Source organism: Hydractinia symbiolongicarpus, chromosome 2, assembly GCF_029227915.1.
Source record: "Hydractinia symbiolongicarpus strain clone_291-10 chromosome 2, HSymV2.1, whole genome shotgun sequence".
Taxonomy (NCBI): Eukaryota; Metazoa; Cnidaria; class Hydrozoa; order Anthoathecata; family Hydractiniidae; genus Hydractinia; species Hydractinia symbiolongicarpus.
The window spans coordinates 33,785,603-33,809,693 of record NC_079876.1 but is presented as its reverse complement, the minus strand read 5'-3'; positions in this window follow the sequence as shown (position 1 = coordinate 33,809,693).

Here is a 24,091-nt window from a genome sequence, read left to right as displayed (position 1 = left end):
AATAAGTCATTTTTTACTGTGGGACCAATCCTAGCCGTTATCCCGCGCTGAAGAAATATAGAAAGTTTCAAAAACTACATTTCATTGAATTTCTAACGGTGTCAGTCCGTTTGAGTTACAACGGTTGGGTCACATATTCGTACTAACATGTATTTAGCGATATTTTTCTGATATTACTAGGTTGCATAGCTTTTAACAATGAAACGATTGACTGTGGGACTTAATTGAACTAACTTTGGACTGTGACCTGATAAATGTGATAAATGAGACAATTGGACTCCAAGGTATAACATTCATCTTAATTTGACATGATTGCCGGAACTCAGCGATTACACTGGGCGCTGTGGTAGCGCTTCATTTAAAAGTTTAGATAAATAAGTCATTCTTTACCGTGTGACCAATCCTAGCCGTTATCGCGCGCTGAAGAAATAGCGAAAGTTTCAAAAACTACATTTCATTGAATTTCTAACGGTGTCAGTCCGTTTGAGTTACAACGGTTGGGTCACATATTCGTACTAACATGTATTTAGCGATATTTTTCTGATATTATTAGGTTGCATAGCTTTTAACAATGAAACGACTGACTGTGGGACTTAATTGAACTAACTTTGGACTGTGACCTGATAAATGAAAAAGTAAGACAATTGGACTCCAAGAAATAATATTTTTCTTAATTTGATATGATTGCCACAACTCAGCGATTACACTGGTCCCTGTGGTAGCGCTTCATTTGAAAATTAAGATAAAAAAGTCAATTTTTAGCCGTGGGACGAATCCTAGCCGTTAGCGCGCGCAGAAGAAATGGAGACAGTTTCAAATACTATTTTTCACGGACTTTCTATCGATGTCAGTCCGTTTGAATTACAACGGTTGGGTCACATATTCGTACTAACATGTATTTAGCGATATTTTTCTGATATTATTAGGTTGCATAGCTTTTAACAATGAAACGACTGACTGTGGGACTTAATTGAACTAACTTTGGACTGTGACCTGATAAATGAAAAAGTAAGACAATTGGACTCCAAGAAATAATATTTTTCTTAATTTGATATGATTGCCACAACTCAGCGATTACACTGGTCCCTGTGGTAGCGCTTCATTTGAAAATTAAGATAAAAAAGTCAATTTTTAGCCGTGGGACGAATCCTAGCCGTTAGCGCGCGCAGAAGAAATGGAGACAGTTTCAAATACTATTTTTCACGGACTTTCTATCGATGTCAGTCCGTTTGAATTACAACGGTTGGGTCACATATTCGTACTAACATGTATTTAGCGATATTTTTCTGATATCACTTGGTTGCATAGCTTTTTACAATGAAACGATTGACTGTGGGACTTAATTGAACTAACTTTGGACTGTGACCTGATAAATGAAAAAGTAAGACAATTGGACTCCAAGAAATAACATTTTTCTTAATTTGATATGATTGCCACAACTCAGCGATTACACTGGTCCTTGTGGTAGCGCTTCATTTAAAAATTTAGATAAATAAATCATTCTTTACCGTGTGACCAATCCTAGCCGTTATCGCACGCTGAAGAAATAGCGAAAGTTTCAAAAACTACATTTCATTGACTTTCTAACAGTATCAGTCCATTTGAGTTACAACGTTTGTGTCACATATTCGTACAAACATGCATTTAGCGATATTTTTCTCATATTAATAGGTTGCATTGCTTTTAACAGTGAAACGATTGACTGTGGGACTTAATTGAACTAACTTTGGACTGTGACCTGATAAATGTGATAAATGAGACAATTGGACTCCAAGAAATAACATTCTTCTTAATTTGACGTGATTGCCGGAACTCAGCGATTACACTGGCCGCTGTGGTAGCGCTTCATTTAAAAATTCAGATGAATAAGTCATTTTTTACTGTGGGACCAATCCTAGCAGTTATCCCGCGCTGAAGAAATATAGAAAGTTTCCAAAACTACATTTCAATGAATTTCTAACGGTGTCAGTCCGTTTGAGTTACAACGGTTGGGTCACATATTCGTACTAACATGTATTTAGCGATATTTTTCTGATATTACTAGGTTGCATAGCTTTTAACAATGAAACGATTGACTGTGGGACTTAATTGAACTATCTTTGGACTGTGACCTAATAAATTTGATAAATGAGACAATTGGACTCCAAGAAATAACTTTTTTTTTAATTTGACGTGATTGCCGGAACTCAACGATTACACTGGCCGCTGTGGTAGCGCTTCATTTAAAAATTTAGATAAATAAGTTATTCTTTACCGTGGGACCAATCCTAGCCGTTATCGCGCGCTGAAGAATAGCGACAGTTTCAAAAGCTACATTTCATTGACTTTCTAACGGTGTCTGTCCGTTTGAGTTACAATGGTTGGGTCACATATTCGTATCAACATGTATTTAGCGATATTTTTCTGATATTACTAGATTGCATCGCTTTTAACAGTGAAACGATTGATTGTGGGACTAAATTGAACTGATTTTGGACTGTGACGTTATAAATGTTATAAGTGAGAAAATTGGACTCCAAGAAATAACATTCTTCTTAATTTGACATGATTGCCGGAACTCAGCGATTACACTGGGCGCTGTGGTAGCGCTTCATTTAAAAATTTAGATGAATAAGTCATTTTTTACTGTGGGACCAATCTTAGCCGTTATCCCGCGCTGAAGATATATAGACAGTTTTAAAAACTAAATTTCATTGACTTTCTAACCGTATCAATCCGTTTGTGTTACAACGGTTGAGTCACATATTTGTACCAACTTGTATTTCGTGATATCTTTCCGGTATTACTCTGTTGTATCGCTTTTAACAGTGAAACGATTGACTGTGGGACTTAATTAACCTGATTTTGGGCTGTGACCTTATAAATGAAAAAGTAAGACAATTGGACTCCAAGAAATAACATTTTTCTTAATTTGACGTGATTGCCGCAACTCAGCGATTACACTGGTCCCTGTGGTAGCGCTTCATTTGAAAATTAAGTTAGAAAAGTCACTTTTTAGCCGTGGGACGAATCCTAGCCGTTAGCGCGCGCTGAAGAATTAGAGACAGTTTCAAATACTATTTTTCACGGACTTTCTATCGATGTCAGTCCGTTTGAGTTACAACGGTTGGGTCACATATTCGTACTAACATGTACATCTTACCGATATTTTTCCGATATTACTAGGTTGCATAGCTTTTAACAATGAAACGATTGACTGTGGGACTTAATTGAACTAACTTTGGACTGTGACCTGATAAATGAAAAAGTAAGAGAATTGGACTCCAAGAAATAACATTTTTCTTAATTTGACATGATTGCCGCAACTCAGCGATTACACTGGTCCCTGGGGTAGCGCTTCATTTGAAAATTAAGATAAAAAAGTCACTTTTTAGCCGTGGGACGAATCCTAACCGTTAGCGCGCGCTAAAGAAATAGAGACAGTTTCAAATACTATTTTTCACGGACTTTCTATCGATGTCATTCCATTTGAGTTACAACGGTTGGGCCACATATTAGTACCAACATGTATTTAGCGATATTTATCTGATATTACTAGGTTGCATCGCTTTTAACAGTTAAACAATTGTATGTGGGACTTAATTGAACTATCTTTGGACTGTGACCTGATAAATGTGATAAATGAGACAATTGGACTCCAAGGAATAACATTCATCTTAATTTGACATGATTGCCGGAACTCAGCGATTACACTTTTCTTTTCTTTTTTTTTCTTTTCAATTTATTTAAAGTCGATTATTCACATATTTACAATAGTTTCCAAAAAAAAGTAATTAAGAAAACTAATCTAAATCGACTATACACTGGGCTTACACTGGGCGCTGTGGTAGCGCTTCATTTAAAAGTTTAGATAAATAAATCATTCTTTACCGTGTGACCAATCCTAGCCGTTACCGCGCGCTGAAGAAATAGCGAAAGTTTCAAAAACTACATTTCATTGAATTTCTAACGGTGTCAGTCCGTGTGAGTTACAACGGTTGGGTCACATATTCGTACTAACATGTATTTAGTGATATTTTTCTGAAATTACTAGGTTGCATAGCTTTTAACAATGAAACGATTGACTGTGGGACTTAATTGAACTAACTTTGGACTGTGACCTGATAAATGAAAAAGTAAGCCAATTCGACTCCAAGAAATAACATTTTTTTTAATTTGACGTGATTGCCGCAACTCAGCGATTACACTGGTCCCTGTGGTAGCGCTTCATTTGAAAATTAAGATAAAAAAGTCACTTTTTAGCCGTGGGACGAATCCTAGCCGTTAGCGCGCGCTGAAGAAATAGACACAGTTTCAAATACTATTTTTCACGGACTTTCTATCGATGTCAGTCCGTTTGAGTTACAACGGTTTGGTCACATATTAGTACCAACATGTATTTAGCGATATTTATCTGATATTACTAGGTTGCATCGCTTTTAACAGTGAAATATTTGTATGTGGGACTTAATTGAACTAACTTCGGACTGTGACCTGATAAATGTGATAAATGAGACAATTGGACTCCAAGAAATAACATTCATCTTTATTTGACATGATTGCCGGAACTCAGCGATTACACTGGGCGCTGTGGTAGCGCTTCATTTAAAAGTTTAGATAAATAAATCATTCTTTACCGTGTGACCAATCCTAGCCGTTATCGCGCGCTGAAGAAATAGCGAAAGTTTCAAAAACTACATTTCATTTAATTTCTAACGGTGTCAGTCCGCTTGAGTTACAACGGTTGCGTCACATATTCGTACTAACATGTATTTAGCGATATTTTTCTGATATTACTAGGTTGCATAGCTTTTAACAATGAAACGATTGACTGTGGGACTTAATTGAAATAACTTTGGACTGTGACCTGATAAATTTGATAAATGAGACAATTGGACTCCAAGAAATAACATTCTTCTTAATTTGACGTGATTGCCGGAACTCAGCGATTACACTGGCCGCTGTGGTAGCGCTTCATTTAAAAATTCAGATGAATAAGTCATTTTTTACTGTGGGACCAATCCTAGCCGTTATCCCGCGCTGAAGAAATATAGAAAGTTTCAAAAACTACATTTCATTGAATTTCTAACGGTGTCGGTCCGTTTGAGTTACAACGGTTGGGTCACATATTCGTACTAACATGTATTTAGCGATATTTTTCTGATATTACTAGGTTGCATAGCTTTTAACAATGAAACGATTGACTGTGGGACTTAATTGAACTAACTTTGGACTGTGACCTGATAATTGTGATAAATAAGACAATTGGACTCCAAGAAATAACATTTTTCTTAATTTGACATGATTGCCGCAACTCAGCGATCACACTGGTCCCTGTGGTAGCGCTTCATTTGAAAATTAAGATAGAAAAGTCACTATTTAGCCGTGGGACGAATCCTAACCGTTAGCGCGCGCTAAAGAAATAGAGACAGTTTCAAATACTATTTTTCACGGACTTTCTATCGATGTCAGTCCATTTGAGTTACAACGGTTGGGCCACATATTAGTACCAACATGTATTTAGCGATATTTATCTGATATTACTAGGTTGCATCGCTTTTAACAGTTAAACAATTGTATGTGGGACTTAATTGAACTATCTTTGGACTGTGACCTGATAAATGTGATAAATGAGACAATTGGACTCCAAGGAATAACATTCATCTTAATTTGACATGATTGCCGGAACTCAGCGATTACACTTTTCTTTTCTTTTTTTTTCTTTTCAATTTATTTAAAGTCGATTATTCACATATTTACAATAGTTTCCAAAAAAAAGTAATTAAGAAAACTAATCTAAATCGACTATACACTGGGCTTACACTGGGCGCTGTGGTAGCGCTTCATTTAAAAGTTTAGATAAATAAATCATTCTTTACCGTGTGACCAATCCTAGCCGTTAACGCGCGCTGAAGAAATAGCGAAAGTTTCAAAAACTACATTTCATTGAATTTCTAACGGTGTCAGTCCGTGTGAGTTACAACGGTTGGGTCACATATTCGTACTAACATGTATTTAGTGATATTTTTCTGAAATTACTAGGTTGCATAGCTTTTAACAATGAAACGATTGACTGTGGGACTTAATTGAACTAACTTTGGACTGTGACCTGATAAATGAAAAAGTAAGCCAATTCGACTCCAAGAAATAACATTTTTTTTAATTTGACGTGATTGCCGCAACTCAGCGATTACACTGGTCCCTGTGGTAGCGCTTCATTTGAAAATTAAGATAAAAAAGTCACTTTTTAGCCGTGGGACGAATCCTAGCCGTTAGCGCGCGCTGAAGAAATAGACACAGTTTCAAATACTATTTTTCACGGACTTTCTATCGATGTCAGTCCGTTTGAGTTACAACGGTTTGGTCACATATTAGTACCAACATGTATTTAGCGATATTTATCTGATATTACTAGGTTGCATCGCTTTTAACAGTGAAATATTTGTATGTGGGACTTAATTGAACTAACTTCGGACTGTGACCTGATAAATGTGATAAATGAGACAATTGGACTCCAAGAAATAACATTCATCTTTATTTGACATGATTGCCGGAACTCAGCGATTACACTGGGCGCTGTGGTAGCGCTTCATTTAAAAGTTTAGATAAATAAATCATTCTTTACCGTGTGACCAATCCTAGCCGTTATCGCGCGCTGAAGAAATAGCGAAAGTTTCAAAAACTACATTTCATTTAATTTCTAACGGTGTCAGTCCGCTTGAGTTACAACGGTTGCGTCACATATTCGTACTAACATGTATTTAGCGATATTTTTCTGATATTACTAGGTTGCATAGCTTTTAACAATGAAACGATTGACTGTGGGACTTAATTGAAATAACTTTGGACTGTGACCTGATAAATTTGATAAATGAGACAATTGGACTCCAAGAAATAACATTCTTCTTAATTTGACGTGATTGCCGGAACTCAGCGATTACACTGGCCGCTGTGGTAGCGCTTCATTTAAAAATTCAGATGAATAAGTCATTTTTTACTGTGGGACCAATCCTAGCCGTTATCCCGCGCTGAAGAAATATAGAAAGTTTCAAAAACTACATTTCATTGAATTTCTAACGGTGTCAGTCCGTTTGAGTTACAACGGTTGGGTCACATATTCGTACTAACATGTATTTAGCGATATTTTTCTGATATTACTAGGTTGCATAGCTTTTAACAATGAAACGATTGACTGTGGGACTTAATTGAACTAACTTTGGACTGTGACCTGATAATTGTGATAAATAAGACAATTGGACTCCAAGAAATAACATTTTTCTTAATTTGACATGATTGCCGCAACTCAGCGATCACACTGGTCCCTGTGGTAGCGCTTCATTTGAAAATTAAGATAGAAAAGTCACTATTTAGCCGTGGGACGAATCCTAGCCGTTAGCGCGCGCTGAAGAAATAGAAACAGTTTGAAATACAATTTTTCACGGACTTTCTATCGATGTCAGTCCGTTTAAGTTACAACGTTGGGTCACATATTCGTACCAACATGTATTTTGCGATATTTATCTGATATTACCAGGTTGCATCGCTTTTAACAATGAAACGATTGTATGTGGGACTTAATTGAACTAACTTTGGACTGTGACCTGATAAATGTGATAAATGAGACAATTGGACACTAAGGAATAACATTCATCTTAATTTGACATGATTGCCGGAACTCATCGATTACACTGGGCGCTGTGGTAGCGCTTCATTTAAAAGTTTAGATAAATAAATCATTCTTTACCGTGTGACCAATCCTAGCCGTTATCGCGCGCTGAAGAAATAGCGAAAGTTTCAAAAACTACATTTCATTGAATTTCTAACGGTGTCAGTCCGTTTCAGTTACAATGGTTGGGTCACATATTCGTACTAACATGTATTTAGCGGTATTTTTCTGATATTACTAGGTTGCATAGCTTTTAACAATGAAACGATTGACTGTGGGACTTAATTGAACTAACTTTGGACTGTGACCTGATAAATTTGATAATTGAGACAATTGGACTCCAAGAAATAACATTCTTCTTAATTTGACGTGATTGCCGGAACTCAGCGATTACACTGGCCGCAGTGGTAGCGCTTCATTTAAAAATTCAGATGAATGAGTCATTTTTTACTGTGGGACCAATCCTAGCCGTTATCCCGCGCTGAAGAAATAGAGACAGTTTCAAAAACTACATTTCATTGACTTTTTAACAGTATCAATCCGTTTGTGTTACAACGGTTTGGTGACATATTAGTACCAACATGTATTTAGCGATATTTTTCTGATATTGCTAGATTGCATCGCTTTTAACAATGAAACGATTGACTGTGGGACTTAATTGAACTATCTTTGGACAGCGACCTGATAAATTTGAGAAATGAGACAACTGGACTCCAAGAAATAACATTCTTCTTAATTTGATGTGCTTGCCGGAACTCAGCTTATTATACTGGGCGCTGTGGTAGCGCTTCATTTAAAAATTTAGATAAATAAGTCATTCTTTACCGTGGGACCAATCCTAGCCGTTATTGCGGGCTGAAGAATAGCGACAGTTTCAAAAACTACATTTCATTGACTTTCTAACGGTGTCAGTCCGTTTGAGTTACAATGTTTGGGTCACATATTCGTACCAACATGTATTTAGAGATATTTTTCTGATATTACTAGATTGCATTGCTTTTAACAATGAAACGATTGACTGTGGGACTTAATTGAACTAACTTTGGACTGTGACCTGATAAATGTGATAAATGAGACAATTGGACTCCAAGAAAAAACATTCTTCTTAATTTGGCGTGATTGCCGGAACTTAGCGATTACACTGGGCGCTGTGGTAGCGCTTCATTTAAAAATTTAGATAAATAAATCATTCTTTACCGTGTGACCAATCCTAGCCGTTATCGCGCGCTGAAGAAATAGCTAAAGTTTCAAAAACTACATTTCATTGAATTTCTAACGGTGTCAGTCCGTTTGAGTTACAATGGTTGGGTCACATATTCGTACCAACATGTACTTAGCGATATTTATCTGATATTACTAGGTTGCATCGCTTTTAAGATTGAAACAATTGTATGTGGGACTTAATTGAACTAACTTTGGACTGTGACCTGATAAATGTGATAAATAAGACAATTGGACTTCAAGAAATAACATTCATCTTAATTTGACATGATTGCCGGAACTCAGCGATTACACTGGGCGCTGTGGTAGCGCTTCATTTAAAAATTTAGATAAATAAGTTATTCTTTACCGTGGGACCAATCCTAGCCGTTATCGCGCGCTGAAGAATAGCGAAAGTTTCAAAAGCTACATTTCATTGACTTTCTAACGGTGTCTGTCCGTTTGAGTTACAATGGTTGGGTCACATATTCGTACCAACATGTATTTAGCGATATTTATCTGATATTACTAGATTGCATCGCTTTTAACAATGAAACGATTGACTGTGGGACTTAATTGAACTATCTTTGGACTGCGACCTGATAAATGTGAGAAATGAGACAATTGGACTGGGCGGTGTGGTAGCGCTTCATTTCAAAATTTAGATAAATAAATCATTCTTTACCGTGGGACGAATCCTAGCCGTTAGCGCGCGCAGAAAATATATAGACAGTTTTAAAAACTAAATTTCATTGACTTTCTAACAGTATCAATCCGTTTGTGTTACAACGGTTGAGTCACATATCCGTACCAACATGTATTTCGTGATATCTTTCCGGTATTACTCGGTTGTATCGCTTTTAACAGTGAAACGATTGACTGTGGGACTTAATTGAACTAACTTTGGACTGTGACCTGATAAATATTATAAGTGAGACAATTGATCTCCAAGAATTAAAATTCTTCTTAATTTGACATGATTGCCGGAACTCAGCGATTACACTGGCCGCTGCGGTAGTGCTTAATTTAAGATTTTAGATTATTAAGTCATTCTTTACTGTGGGACCAATCCTATCCGTTATCGCGCGCTGAAGAAATAGCGACAGTTTCAAAAACTACATTTCAATGACTTTTTAACAGTATCAATCCGTTTGTGTTACAACGGTTGCGTCACATATTCGTACCAACATGTATTTCTTGATATCTTTCCGGTATTACTAGGTTGTATCGCTTTTAACAGTGAAACAATTGACTGTGGGACTTAATTGAACTGATTTTGGGCTGTGACCTTATAAATGTAAAAGTAAGACAATTGGACTCCAAGAAATAACACTCTTCTTAATTTGACATGATTGCCGCAACTCAGGGATTACACTGGGCGCTGTGGTAGCGCCTCATTCAAAAATTTAGATAAATAAATCATTCTTTACCGTGTGACCAATCCTAGCCGTTATCGCGCGCTGAAGAAATAGAGACAGTTTCAAATACTACTTTTCACGGAATTTCTATCAATGTCAGTCCGTTTGAGTTACAACGGTTGGGTCACATATTCGTACCAACATGTATTTAGCGATATTTATCTGATATTACTAGATTGCATCGCTTTTAACAATGAAACGATTGACTGTGGGACTTAATTGAACTATCTTTGGACTGCGACCTGATAAATGTGAGAAATGAGACAATTGGACTGGGCGGTGTGGTAGCGCTTCATTTCAAAATTTAGATAAATAAATCATTCTTTACCGTGGGACGAATCCTAGCCGTTAGCGCGCGCAGAAAATATATAGACAGTTTTAAAAACTAAATTTCATTGACTTTCTAACAGTATCAATCCGTTTGTGTTACAACGGTTGAGTCACATATCCGTACCAACATGTATTTCGTGATATCTTTCCGGTATTACTCGGTTGTATCGCTTTTAACAGTGAAACGATTGACTGTGGGACTTAATTGAACTAACTTTGGACTGTGACCTGATAAATATTATAAGTGAGACAATTGATCTCCAAGAATTAAAATTCTTCTTAATTTGACATGATTGCCGGAACTCAGCGATTACACTGGCCGCTGCGGTAGTGCTTAATTTAAGATTTTAGATTATTAAGTCATTCTTTACTGTGGGACCAATCCTATCCGTTATCGCGCGCTGAAGAAATAGCGACAGTTTCAAAAACTACATTTCAATGACTTTTTAACAGTATCAATCCGTTTGTGTTACAACGGTTGCGTCACATATTCGTACCAACATGTATTTCTTGATATCTTTCCGGTATTACTAGGTTGTATCGCTTTTAACAGTGAAACAATTGACTGTGGGACTTAATTGAACTGATTTTGGGCTGTGACCTTATAAATGTAAAAGTAAGACAATTGGACTCCAAGAAATAACACTCTTCTTAATTTGACATGATTGCCGCAACTCAGGGATTACACTGGTCCCTGTGGTAGCGCTTCAGTTGAAAATTAAGATAAAAAAGTCACTTTTTAGCCGTGGGACGAATCCTTGCCGTTAGCGCGCGCTGAAGAAATAGAGACAGTTTGAAATACTATTTTTCACGGACTTTCTATCGATTTCAGTCCGTTTGAGTTACAACGGTTGGGTCACATATTAGTACCAACATGTATTTAGCGATATTTATCTGATATTACTAGGTTGCATCGCTTTTAACAGTGAAACAATTGTATGTGGGTCTTAATTGAACTAACTTTGGACTGTGACCTGATAAATGTGATAAATGAGACAATTGGACTCCTAGAAATAACATTCATCTTAATTTGACATGATTGCCGGAACTCATCGATTACACTGGGCGCTGTGGTAGCGCTTCATTTAAAAGTTTAGATAAATAAATCATTCTTTATCGTGTGACCAATCCTAGCCGTTATCGCGCGCTGAAGAAATAGCTAAAGTTTCAAAAACTACATTTCATTGAATTTCTAACGGTGTCAGTCCGTTTGAGTTACAAGGGTTGGGTCACATATTCGTACTAAAATGTATTTAGCGATATTTTTCTGATATTACTAGGTTGCATAGCTTTTAACAATGAAACGATTGACTGTGGGACTTAATTGAACTAACTTTTGACTGTGACCTGATAAATTTGATAAATGAGACAATTGGACTCCAAGAAATAACATTCATCTTAATTTGACGTGATTGCCGGAACTCAGCCATTACACTGGCCGCTGTGGTAGCGCTTCATTTAAAAATTTAGATGAATAAGTCATTTTTTATTGTGGGACCAATCCTAGCCGTTATCCCGCGCTGAAGAAATAGAGACAGTTTCAAAAACTTCATTTCATTGACTTTTTAACAGTATCAATCCGTTTGTGTTACAACGGTTGGGTGACATATTAGTACCAACATGTATTTAGCGATATTTTTCTGATATTGCTAGATTGCATCGCTTTTAACAATGAAACGATTGACTGTGGGACTTAATTGAACTAACTTTGGACTGTGACCTGATAAATGTGATAAATGAGACAATTGGACTCCAAGAAAAAACATTCTTCTTAATTTGGCGTGATTGCCGGAACTTAGCGATTACACTGGGCGCTGTGGTAGCGCTTCATTTAAAAATTTAGATAAATAAATCATTCTTTACCGTGTGACCAATCCTAGCCGTTATCGCGCGTTGAAGAAATAGCGAAAGGTTCAAAAATTACATTTCATTTCCTTTCTAACGGTGTCAGTCCGTTTGAGTTACAACGGTTGGGTCACATATTCGTACTAACATGTATTTAGCGATATTTTTCTGATATTACTAGGTTGCATAGCTTTTAACAATGACACGATTGACTGTGGGACTTAATTGAACTAACTTTGGACTGTGACCTGATAAATTTGATAAATGAGACAATTGGACTCCAAGAAATAACATTCTTCTTAATTTGACGTGATTGCGGAAACTCAGCGATTCCACTGGCCGCTGTGGTAGCGCTTCATTTAAAAATGTAGATAAATAAGTCATTTTGTACTGTGGGTCGAATCCTAGCCGTTAGGACGCGCTGAAGAAATATTGACAGCTTCAAGAACTACATTTCAATAACTTTCTAACAGTATCAGTCCATTTGAGTTAGAACGTTTGTGTCACATATTCGTACAAACATGCATTTAGCGATATTTTTCTCATATTAATATGTTGCATTGCTTTTAACAATGAAACGATTGACTGTGGGACTTAATTGAACTAATTTTGGACTGTGACCTGATAAATGTGATAAATGAGACAATTGGACTCCAAGAAAAAACATTCTTTTTAATTTGGCGTGATTGCCGGAACTTAGCGATTACACTGGGCGCTGTGGTAGCGCTTCATTTAAAAATTTAGATAAATAAATCATTCTTTACCGTGTGACCAATCCTAGCCGTTATCGCGCGTTGAAGAAATAGCGAAAGGTTCAAAAATTACATTTCCTTTCCTTTCTAACGTTGTCAGTCCGTTTGAGTTACAACGGTTGGGTCACATATTCGTACTAACATGTATTTAGCGATATTTTTCTGATAATACTAGGTTGCATAGCTTTTAACAATGAAACGATTGACTGTGGGACTTAATTGAACTAACTTTGGACTGTGACCTGATAAATTTGATAAATGAGACAATTGGACTCCAAGAAATAACATTCTTCTTAATTTGACGTGATTGCGGGAACTCAGCGATTCCACTGGCCGCTGTGGTAGCACTTCATTTAAAAATGTAGATAAATAAGTCATTTTGTACTGTTGGTCGAATCCTAGCCGTTAGGACGCGCTGAAGAAATATTGACAGCTTCAAGAACTACATTTCAATAACTTTCTAACAGTATCAGTCCATTTGAGTTAGAACGTTTGTGTCACATATTCGTACAAACATGCATTTAGCGATATTTTGCTCATATTAATAGGTTGCATTGCTTTTAACAGTGAAACGATTGACTGTGGGACTAAATTGAACTGATTTTGGACTGTGACGTTATAAATGTTATAAGTGAGACAATTGGACTCCAAGAAATAACATTCTTCTTAATTTGACATGATTGCCGAAACTCAGCAATTACATTGGGCTCTGTGGTAGCGCTTCATATAAAAATTTAGTTGAATAAGTCATTTTATATTGTGGGACCAATCCTAGCCGTTATCCCGCGCTGAAGAAATAGAGAGAGTTTCAAAAACTACATTTCATTGACTTTCTAACAGTATCAATCCGTTTGTGTTACAACGGTTAAGTCACATATTTGTACCAACATATATTTCGTGATATCTTTCCGGTATTACTAGATTGTATCGCTTTTAACAGTGAAACGATTGACTGTGGGACTTAATTGAACTATCTTTGGACAGCGACCTGATAAATTTGGGAAATGAGACAACTGGACTCCAAGAAATAACATTCTTCTTAATTTGATGTGCTTGCCGGAACTCAGCTTATTACACTGGGCGCTGTGGTAGCGCTTCATTTAAAAATTTAGATAAATAAGTCATTCTTTACCGTGGGACCAATCCTAGCCGTTATTGCGGGCTGAAGAATAGCGACAGTTTCAAAAACTACATTTCATTGACTTTCTAACGGTGTCAGTCCGTTTGAGTTACAATGGTTGGGTCACATATTCGCACCAACATGTATTTAGAGATATTTTTCTGATATTACTAGATTGCATTGCTTTTAACAATGAAACGATTGACTGTGGGACTTAATTGAACTAACTTTGGACTGTGACCTGATAAATGTGATAAATGAGACAATTGGACTCCAAGAAAAAACATTCTTCTTAATTTGGCGTAATTGCCGGAACTTAGCGATTACACTGGGCGCTGTGGTAGCGCTTCATTTAAAAATTTAGATAAATAAATCATTCTTTACCGTGTGACCAATCCTAGCCGTTATCGCGCGTTGAAGAAATAGCGAAAGGTTCAAAAATTACATTTCATTTCCTTTCTAACGATGTCAGTCCGTTTGAGTTACAACGGTTGGGTCACATATTCGTACTAACATGTATTTAGCGATATTTTTCTGATATTACTAGGTTGCATAGCTTTTAACAATGAAACGATTGACTGTGGGACTTAATTGAACTAACTTTGGACTGTGACCTGATAAATTTGATAAATGAGACAATTGGACTCCAAGAAATAACATTCTTCTTAATTTGACGTGATTGCGGGAACTCAGCGATTCCACTGGCCGCTGTGGTAGCGCTTCATTTAAAAATGTAGATAAATAAGTCATTTTGTACTGTGGGTCGAATCCTAGCCGTTAGGACGCGCTGAAGAAATATTGACAGCTTCAAGAACTACATTTCAATAACTTTCTAACAGTATCAGTCCTATTGAGTTAGAACGTTTGTGTCACATATTCGTACAAACATGCATTTAGCGATATTTTTCTCATATTAATAGGTTGCATTGCTTTTAACAATGAAACGATTCACTGTGGGACTTAATTGAACTAACTTTGGACTGTGACCTGATAAATGTGATAAATGAGACAATTGGACTCCAAGAAAAAACATTCTTCTTAATTTGGCGTGATTACCGGAACTTAGCGATTACACTGGGCGCTGTGGTAGCGCTTCATTTAAAAATTTAGATAAATAAATCATTCTTTACCGTGTGACCAATCCTAGCCGTTATCGCGCGTTGAAGAAATAGCGAAAGGTTCAAAAATTACATTTCATTTCCTTTCTAACGTTGTCAGTCCGTTTGAGTTACAACGGTTGGGACACATATTCGTACTAACATGTATTTAGCGATATTTTTCTGATATTACTAGGTTGCATAGCTTTTAACAATGAAACGATTGACTGTGGGACTTAATTGAACTAACTTTAGACTGTGACCTGATAAATTTGATAAATGAGACAATTGGACTCCAAGAAATAACATTCTTCTTAATTTGACGTGATTGCGGGAACTCAGCGATTCCACTGGCCGCTGTGGTAGCGCTTCATTTAAAAATGTAGATAAATAAGTCATTCTTTACCGTGGGACCAATCCTAGCCGTTATTGCGGGCTGAAGAATAGCGACAGTTTCAAAAACTACATTTCATTGACTTTCTAACGGTGTCAGTCCGTTTGAGTTACAATGGTTGGGTCACATATTCGTACCAACATGTATTTAGAGATATTTTTCTGATATTACTAGATTGCATTGCTTTTAACAATGAAACGATTGACTGTGGGACTTAATTGAACTAACTTTGGACTGTGACCTGATAAATGTGATAAATGAGACAATTGGACTCCAAGAAAAAACATTCTTCTTAATTTGGCGTAATTGCCGGAACTTAGCGATTACACTGGGCGCTGTGGTAGCGCTTCATTTAAAAATTTAGATAAATAAATCATTCTTTACCGTGTGACCAATCCTAGCCGTTATCGCGCGTTGAAGAAATAGCGAAAGGTTCAAAAATTACATTTCATTTCCTTTCTAACGGTGTCAGTCCGTTTGAGTTACAACGGTTGGGTCACATATTCGTACTAACATGTATTTAGCGATATTTTTCTGATATTACTAGGTTGCATAGCTTTTAACAATGAAACGATTGACTGTGGGACTTAATTGAACTAACTTTGGACTTTGACCTGATAAATTTGATAAATGAGACAATTGGACTCCAAGAAATAACATTCTTCTTAATTTGACGTGATTGCGGGAACTCAGCGATTCCACTGGCCGCTGTGGTAGCGCTTCATTTAAAAATGTAGATAAATAAGTCATTTTGTACTGTGGGTCGAATCCTAGCCGTTAGGACGCGCTGAAGAAATATTGACAGCTTCAAGAACTACATTTCAATAACTTTCTAACAGTATCAGTCCTATTGAGTTAGAACGTTTGTGTCACATATTCGTACAAACATGCATTTAGCGATATTTTTCTCATATTAATAGGTTGCATTGCTTTTAACAATGAAACGATTGACTGTGGGACTTAATTGAACTAACTTTGGACTGTGACCTGATAAATGTGATAAATGAGACAATTGGACTCCAAGAAAAAACATTCTTCTTAATTTGGCGTGATTACCGGAACTTAGCGATTACACTGGGCGCTGTGGTAGCGCTTCATTTAAAAATTTAGATAAATAAATCATTCTTTACCGTGTGACCAATCCTAGCAGTTATCGCGCGTTGAAGAAATAGCGAAAGGTTCAAAAATTACATTTCATTTCCTTTCTAACGTTGTCAGTCCGTTTGAGTTACAACGGTTGGGTCACATATTCGTACTAACATGTATTTAGCGATATTTTTCTGATATTACTAGGTTGCATAGCTTTTAACAATGAAACGATTGACTGTGGGACTTAATTGAACTAACTTTAGACTGTGACCTGATAAATTTGATAAATGAGACAATTGGACTCCAAGAAATAACATTCTTCTTAATTTGACGTGATTGCGGGAACTCAGCGATTCCACTGGCCGCTGTGGTAGCGCTTCATTTAAAAATGTAGATAAATAAGTCATTTTGTACTGTTGGTCGAATCCTAGCCGTTAGGACGCGCTGAAGAAATATTGACAGCTTCAAGAACTACATTTCAATAACTTTCTAACAGTATCAGTCCATTTGAGTTAGAACGTTTGTGTCACATATTCGTACAAACATGCATTTAGCGATATTTTGCTCATATTAATAGGTTGCATTGCTTTTAACAGTGAAACGATTGACTGTGGGACTAAATTGAACTGATTTTGGACTGTGACGTTATAAATGCTATAAGTGAGACAATTGAACTCCAAGAAATAACATTCTTCTTAATTTGACATGATTGCCGAAACTCAGCGATTACATTGGGCTCTGTGGTAGCGCTTCATATAAAAATTTAGTTGAATAAGTCATTTTATATTGTGGGACCAATCCTAGCCGTTATCCCGCGCTGAAGAAATAGAGAGAGTTTCAAAAACTACATTTCATTGACTTTCTAACAGTATCAATCCGTTTGTGTTACAACGGTTAAGTCACATATTTGTACCAACATATATTTCGTGATATCTTTCCGGTATTACTAGATTGTATCGCTTTTAACAGTGAAACGATTGACTGTGGGACATAATTGAACTAACTTTGGACTGTGACCTGATAAATGTGATAAATGAGACAATTGAACTCCAAGAAATAACATTCATCTTAATTTCACATGATTGCCGGAACTGAGCGATTACACTGGGCGCTGTAGTAGCGCTTCATTTAAAAATTTAGATAAATAAATCATTCTTTACCGTGTGACCAATCGTAGCCGTTATCGCGCGCTGAAGAAATTGCGTAAGTTTCAAAAACTACATTTCATTGACTTTCTAACGGTGTCAGTCCGTTTGAGTTACAACGGTTGGGTCACATAATCCTACTAACATGTATTTAGCGATATTTTTCTGATATTACTAGGTTGCATAGCTTTTAACAATGAAACGGTTGACTGTGGGACTTAATTGAACTAACTTTGGACTGTCACCTGATAAATTTGATAAATGAGACAATTGGACTCCAAGAAATAACATTCTTCTTAATTTGACGTGATTGCGGGAACTCAGCGATTCCACTGGCCGCTGTGGTAGCGCTTCATTTAAAAATGTAGATAAATAAGTCATTTTGTACTGTTGGTCGAATCCTAGCCGTTAGGACGCGCTGAAGAAATATTGACAGCTTCAAGAACTACATTTCAATAACTTTCTAACAGTATCAGTCCATTTGAGTTAGAACGTTTGTGTCACATATTCGTACAAACATGCATTTAGCGATATTTTGCTCATATTAATAGGTTGCATTGCTTTTAACAGTGAAACGATTGACTGTGGGACAAAATTGAACTGATTTTGGACTGTGACGTTATAAATGTTATAAGTGAGACAATTGGACTCCAAGAAATAACATTCTTCTTAATTTGACATGATTGCCGAAACTCAGCGATTACATTGGGCTCTGTGGTAGCGCTTCATATAAAAATCTAGTTGAATAAGTCATTTTATATTGTGGGACCAATCCTAGCCGTTATCCCGCGCTGAAGAAATAGAGAGAGTTTCAAAAACTACATTTCATTGACTTTCTAACAGTATCAATCCGTTTGTGTTACAACGGTTAAGTCACATATTTGTACCAACATATATTTCGTGATATCTTTCCGGTATTACTAGATTGTATCGCTTTTAACAGTGAAACGATTGACTGTGGGACATAATTGAACTAACTTTGGACTGTGACCTGATAAATGTGATAAATGAGACAATTGAACTCCAAGAAATAACATTCATCTTAATTTCACATGATTGCCGGAACTGAGCGATTACACTGGGCGCTGTAGTAGCGCTTCATTTAAAAATTTAGATAAATAAATCATTCTTTACCGTGTGACCAATCGTAGCCGTTATCGCGCGCTGAAGAAATTGCGTAAGTTTCAAAAACTACATTTCATTGACTTTCTAACGGTGTCAGTCCGTTTGAGTTACAACGGTTGGGTCACATAATCCTACTAACATGTATTTAGCGATATTTTTCTGATATTACTAGGTTGCATAGCTTTTAACAATGAAACGGTTGACTGTGGGACTTAATTGAACTAACTTTGGACTGTGACCTGATAAATTTGATAAATGAGACAATTGGATTCCAAGAAATAACATTCTTCTTAATTTGACGTGATTGCCGGAACTCAGCGATTACACTGGCCGCTGTGGGAGCGCTTTATTTAAAATTTTAGATAAATAAGTCATTTTGTACTCTGGGACCAATCGTAGCCGTTAGGACGCGCTGAAGAAATATTGACAACTTCATGGACTACATTTCAATGACTTTCTAACAGTATCAGTCCATTTGAGTTACAACGTTTGTGTCACATATTCGTACAAACATGCATTAAGCGATATTTTTCTCATTTAATAGGTTGCATTGCTTTTAACAGTGAAACGATTGACTGTGGGACAAAATTGAACTGATTTTGGACTGTGACGTTATAAATGTTATAAGTAAGACAATTGGACTCCAAGAAAAAACATTCTTCTTAATTTGACATGATTGCCGGAACTCAGCGATTACACTGGGCGCTGTGGTAGCGCTTCATTTAAAAATTTAGATGAATAAGTCATCTTTTACTGTGGGACCAATCCTAGCCGTTATCCCGCGCTGAAGAATTAGAGACAGTTTCAAAAACTACATTTCATTGACTTTCTAACAGTATCAATCCGTTTGTGTTACAACGGTTGAGTCACATATTCGTACCAACATGTATTTCGTGATATCTTTCCGGTATTACTAGGTTGTATCGCTTTTAACAGTGAAACGATTGACTGTGGGACTTAATTGAACTAACTTTGGACTGTGACCTGATAAATTTGATAAATGAGACAATTGGACTCCAAGAAATAACATTCATCTTAATTTGACGTGATTGCCGGAACTCAGCCATTACACTGGCCGCTGTGGTAGCGCTTCATTTAAAAATTTAGATGAATAAGTCATTTTTTACTGTGGGACCAATCCTAGCCGTTATCCCGCGCTGAAGAAATAGAGACAGTTTCAAAAACTACATTTCATTGACTTTTCAACAGTATCAATCCGTTTGTGTTACAACGGTTGGTTGACATATTAGTACCAACATGTATTTAGCGATATTTTTCTGATATTACTAGATTGCATCGCTTTTAACAATGAAACGATTGACTGTGGGACTTAATTGAACTATCTTTGGACAGCGACCTGATAAATTTGAGAAATGAGACAACTGGACTCCAAGAAATAACATTCTTCTTAATTTGATGTGCTTGCTGGAACTCAGCTTATTACACTGGGCGCTGTGGTAGCGCTTCATTTAAAAATTTAGATAAATAAGTCATTCTTTACCGTGGGACCAATCCTAGCCGTTATTGCGGGCTGAAGAATAGCGACAGTTTCAAAAACTACATTTCATTGACTTTCTAACGGTGTCAGTCCGTTTGAGTTACAATGGTTGGGTCACATATTCGTACCAACATGTATTTAGAGATATTTTTCTGATATTACTAGATTGCATTGCTTTTAACAATGAAACGATTGACTGTGGGACTTGATTGAACTAACTTTGGACTGTGACCTGATAAATGTGATAAATGAGACAATTGGACTCCAAGAAAAAACATTCTTCTTAATTTGGCGTGATTGCCGGAACTTAGCGATTACACTGGGCGCTGTGGTAGCGCTTCATTTAAAAATTTAGATAAATAAATCATTCTTTACCGTGTGACCAATCCTAGCCGTTATCGCGCGTTGAAGAAATAGCGAAAGGTTCAAAAATAACATTTCATTTCCTTTCTAACGGTGTCAGTCCGTTTGAGTTACAACGGTTGGGTCACATATTCGTACTAACATGTATTTAGCGATATTTTTCTGATATTACTAGGTTGCATAGCTTTTAACAATGAAACGATTGACTGTGGGACTTAATTGAACTAACTTTGGACTGTGACCTGATAAATTTGATAAATGAGACAATTGGACTCCAAGAAATAACATTCTTCTTAATTTGACGTGATTGCGGGAACTCAGCGATTCCACTGGCGGCTGTGGTAGCGCTTCATTTAAAAATGTAGATAAATAAGTCATTTTGTACTGTGGGTCGAATCCTAGCCGTTAGGACGCGCTGAAGAAATATTGACAGGTTCAAGAACTACATTTCAATAACTTTCTAACAGTATCAGTCCATTTGAGTTAGAACGTTTGTGTCACATATTCGTACAAACATGCATTTAGCGATATGTTTCTCATATTAATAGGTTGAATTGCTTTTAACAATGAAACGATTGACTGTGGGACTTAATTGAACTAACTTCGGACTGTGACCTGATAAATGTGATAAATGAGACAATTGGACTACAAGAAAAAACATTCTTCTTAATTTGGCGTGATTGCCGGAACTTAGCGATTACACTGGGCGCTGTGGTAGCGCTTCATTTAAGAATTTAGATAAATAAATCATTCTTTACCGTGTGACCAATCCTAGCCGTTATCGCGCGTTAAAAAAATAGCGAAAGGTTCAAAAATTACATTTCATTTCCTTTCTAACGGTGTCAGTCCGTTTGAGTTACAACGGTTGGGTCACATATTCGTACTAACATGTATTTAGCGATATTTTTCTGATAGTACTAGGTTGCATAGCTTTTAACAATGAAACGATTGACTGTGGGACTTAATTGAACTAACTTTGGACTGTGACCTGATAAATTTGATAAATGAGACAATTGGACTCCAAGAAATAACATTCTTCTTAATTTGACGTGATTGCGGGAACTCAGCGATTCCACTGGCCGCTGTGGTAGCGCTTCATTTAAAAATGTAGATAAATAAGTCATTTTGTACTGTGGCTCGAATCCTAGCCGTTAGGACGCGCTGAAGAAATATTGACAGCTTCAAGAACTACATTTCAATAACTTTCTAACAGTATCAGTCCATTTGAGTTAGAACGTTTGTGTCACATATTCGTACAAACATGCATTTAGCGATATTTTTCTCATATTAATAGGTTGCATTGCTTTTAACAGTGAAACGATTGACTGTGGGACTAAATTGAACTGATTTTGGACTGTGACGTTATAAATGTTATAAGTGAGACAATTGGACTCCAAGAAATAACAATCTTCTTAATTTGACATGATTGCCGAAACTCAGCGATTACACTGGGCTCTGTGGTAGCGCTTCATATAAAAATTTAGATAAATAAGTCATTTTTTACTGTGGGACCAATCCTAGCCGTTATCCCGCGCTGAAGAATTAGAGACAGTTTCAAAAACTACATTTCATTGACTTTCTAACAGTATCAATCCGTTTGTGTTACAACGGTTGAGTCACATATTCGTACCAACATGTATTTCGTGATATCTTTCCGGTATTACTAGGTTGTATCGCTTTTAACAGTGAAACGATTGACTGTGGGACTTAATTGAACTAACTTTGGACTGTGACCTGATAAATTTGATAAATGAGACAATTGGACTCCAAGAAATAACATTCTTCTTAATTTCACGTGATTGCCGGAACTCAGCGATTCCACTGGCCGCTGTGGTAGAGCTTCATTTAAAAATGTAGATAAATACGTCATTTTGTACTGTTGGACCAATCGTAGCCGTTAGGAGGCGCTGCAGAAATATTGACAGCTTCAAAAACTACATTTCAATGACTTTCTAACAGTATCAATCCATTTGAGTTAGAACGTTTGTGTCACATATTCGTACAAACATGCATTTAGCGATAATATTTTTCTCATATTAATAGGTTGCATTGCTTTTAACAGTGAAACGATTGACTGTGGGACTAAATTGAACTGATTTTGGACTGTGACGTTATAAATGTTATAAGTGAGACAATTGGACTCCAAGAAATAACATTCTTCTTAATTTGACATGATTGCCGGTACTCAGCGATTACACTGGGCGCTGTGGTAGCGCTTCATTTAAAAATTTAGATGAATAAGTCATTTTTTACTGTGGGACCAATCCTAGCCGTTTTCCCGCGCTGAAGATATAGAGACAGTTTCAAAAACTACATTTCATTGACTTTCTAACAGCATCAATCCGTTTGAGTAACAACGGATGAGTCATATATTCGTACCAACATGTATTTTGCGATAATTTTCTCATATTAATAGGTTGCATCGCTTTTACCAGTGAAATGATTGACTGTGGGATTAAATTGAACTGATTTTTGACTGTGACCTTATAAATTTTATAAGTGAGACAATTGGACTCCAAGAAATAACATTCTTCTTAATTTGACATGATTGCCGGAACTCAGCGATTACACTGGGCGCTGTGGTAGCGCTTCATTTGAAAATTAAGATTAAAAAGTCACTTTTTAACCGTGGGACGAATCCTAGCCGTTAGCGCGCGCTGAAGAAATAGAGACAGTTTCAAATACAACTTTTCTCGGTCTTTCTATCGATGTCAGTCCGTTTGAGTTACAACGGTTGGGTCACATAATCCTACTAACATGTATTTAGCGATATTTTTCTGATATTACTAGGTTGCATAGCTTTTAACAATGAAACGGTTGACTGTGGGACTTAATTGAACTAACTTTGGACTGTGACCTGATAAATTTGATAAATGAGACAATTGGACTCCAAGAAATAACATTCTTCTTAATTTGACGTGATTGCCGGAACTCAGCGATTACACTGGCCGCTGTGGGAGCGCTTTATTTAAAAATTTAGATAAATAAGTCATTTTGTACTCTGGGACCAATCGTAGCCGTTAGGACGCGCTGAAGAAATATTGACAACTTCAAGGACTACATTTCAATG